General features: G+C 48.4%; 1 pseudogene; it reads left to right on the top strand.

The window, feature by feature from the left end:
* Positions 1-1,468: 1,468 nt before the first annotated feature.
* On the top strand, positions 1,469-2,106 carry LOC124962293 (5-demethoxyubiquinone hydroxylase, mitochondrial-like; annotated as a pseudogene).
* The last annotated feature ends 708 nt before the right edge of the window (positions 2,107-2,814 follow it).

Below are 2,814 nucleotides of genomic sequence, written 5' to 3'. Positions count from 1 at the left end.
GCTGAGCTTTACCCAGTGGGCAGACTCACCCGTGGCTCCACTTCAGTCCGAGTCTCTCAATGCCTCCCCTTCTTAACTCCTGGGTTCTGGAGCGACCGGGGGTGCAGTCTCCCTCTAGGCCGCTATCTTGGATCGCCCCGTGAAGAGAGCCCGCAGCCGGAGTGGGCAGAGCCGCCTGAAGAGGTCTCCTGCTGCCCTGCCCTTATCCCTGAGGCTGACTGCAGATCGAGCCTCTCCGCTGGTTCTTTGCAGGAGTACACTGCACTGCAGGGGCTCCGGGACTCGGAGCGTGCTCTGTTCAGACAGGCTCTCACTAGCGGGCCAGTTCCGTTCCGAGAACCAGGAGAAGCTGGCTGTGTGGGCGGGGCCCACCGCCGGAGTGCGCAGGACTGCCTGTGGATGACTCTAGCTGCCCTGCCCGGCTCCGATAAGCCACCTCTATCTGGGCCTGCCACCCGGGCCGAGCTTTACCCAGTGGGCAGACTCACCCGTGGCTCCACTTCAGTCCGAGTCTCTCAATGCCTCCCCTTCTTAACTCCTGGGTTCTGGAGCGACCGGGGGTGCAGTCTCCCTCTAGGCCGCCATCTTGGATCGCCCCGTGAAGAGAGCCCGCAGCCGGAGTGGGCAGAGCCGCCTGAAGAGGTCTCCGGCTGCCCTGACCTTATCCCTGAGGCTGACTGCAGATCGAGCCTCTCCGCTGGTTCTTTGCAGGAGTACACTGCACTGCAGGGGCTCCGGGACTCGGAGCGTGCTCTGTTCAGACAGGCTCTCACTAGCGGGCCAGTTCCATTCCGAGAACCTGGAGAAGCTGGCTGTGTGGGCGGGGCCCACCACCGGAGTGCGCAGGACTGCCTGTGGATGGCTCTAGCTGCCCTGCCCGGCTCCGATAAGCCACCTCTATCTGGGCCTGCCACCCGGCCGAGCTTTACCCAGTGGGCAGACTCACCCGTGGCTCCACTTCAGTCCGAGTCTCTCAATGCCTCCCCTTCTTAACTCCTGGGTTCTGGAGCGACCGGGGGTGCAGTCTCCCTCTAGGCCGCCATCTTGGATCCAGTGTTTTAATTTCTTAAGTACCACAGACACATCCTAAGTTCATTGTATTTGATATCTAAGATATTGTGAAATAACAAGAAGGGAACAATTATTTGCTTTATTTTTTATTTGTAAGTTTTGTTGGATCTTAATAAAATATTAATTATTTTCATGGATTTTAAATAGGAAGTTTCCATAAACTTTAATTTCCTAAAGAAGTGTGTAACAATAATATTTTTAAAATATTTTGAAATATTTTGGTTACCTTTGAAGTGTTACTCTGTGTTATAAAATTATGGTTGGTATTATAACTTATTTCCTAGAAATAATAGGGAAAATGAAAGTTTTAAGAATTATAAGTGATAAAAAGTACTCAGTGAATTAAATATAAATGCTCTCTCTTGACTTTGAGATACGGGAGACGAGTTGAGCCGGGGCGTCGGCAGCTCCCTCCCTATGGCGACTGCACATGGGCACCCGGCGGCCCCTCTCGGCTTGTGGGAGAAGAATCAGCGTCAGGTCGCGAAGTTCTGGAACGACCTTAGACGACGTCAATCGTTCCGCTGTGGATCGGATAATCCGGGTGGATCACGCAGGTGAAAATGGAGCGAACGCATCTACGCTGGCCAGATGGCCGTCCTGGGCCGGAGGAGCGTTGGGCCGGTCATTCAGAAAATGTGGGATCAAGAAAAGGACCATTTGAAGAAGTTCAACGAGCTGATGGTGGCCTTCCGGGTCTGGCCCACGGTCCTCATGCCCTTTTGGAACGTGGTGGGCTTTGCGCTGGGGGCAGGGACCGCCTTGCTGGGGAAGGAGGGCGCCAAGACCTGCATGGTGGCGGTGGAAGAGTCCATAGCGCATCACTATAACAACCAGATCAGGACGCTCATGGAGGAGGACCCCGAAAGACACCAGGAGCTTCTTCAGGTGATAAAGCAATTCCGAGATGAAGAGCTCGAGCACCATGACCTGGGCCTCGAGCATGACGCAGAATAGGCCCCAGCTTACACCCTCCTGAAGAGTGCCATCCAAGCCGGATAAAGTGCAGTGATCTATCTGACAGAAAAGTTTTAAAGGATGTCTACTCATCCACGTCTGTCGTAGTTTAATGAGTGACATTTGCAGAGAAAGAACTGTACAATTATTATTATGTGAATTTTGTTAATAAACTAGAAGTTTTTTTTTTTTTCCAATAAAAAAAGTGCTCTTATTTGCTGTTAATAAACGCCTAATTAGCAGAGAACCACTGCATCTAGCAGAGATCTTTGAGAGCATATCAACAATGCCAAACCATGGTTATTGAGAAAACACTAATTTTTTTATTAGCTATTATGACAGTTTGATGAAATTGTTTTGAAGTGCTTTTATATTGAAACATTATACTAGAAATGGTTATTTTAAATTGTAGATGATCCAACCAGTATAAAAGGAAACATATTACCTTCATACTGAAGAAGAGAGCTGCAAGAATGTTCTCGCCTATGGCTAACAATTATGTCTTTACTCCTATGTATACTTATTGAAATTTGTAATACAGGAAATACAAAGTTACATTTTTTTGCTATTTTATGAGACATAGGGACCTCAGGGCATGGCTAAAAGGAAAATTTACTCCTGTCAAGGCACTGAATGTTTCAAGCAAACCTTAACTTCTCAGTTTCACTTTTTTCCAAGAAACTGTAAGTAGCATTGCAAGTCCACAGTTTACTAATAAATGCATCAGTGGTAAGTCAATGTTACTGCTTTTTTACTATTTTATATAAAAATAAAATAATATTTATG

Source organism: Sciurus carolinensis, chromosome 12, assembly GCF_902686445.1.
Source record: "Sciurus carolinensis chromosome 12, mSciCar1.2, whole genome shotgun sequence".
NCBI lineage: Eukaryota > Metazoa > Chordata > Mammalia > Rodentia > Sciuridae > Sciurus > Sciurus carolinensis.
This window is presented reverse-complemented; position numbering and strand designations above follow the sequence as displayed.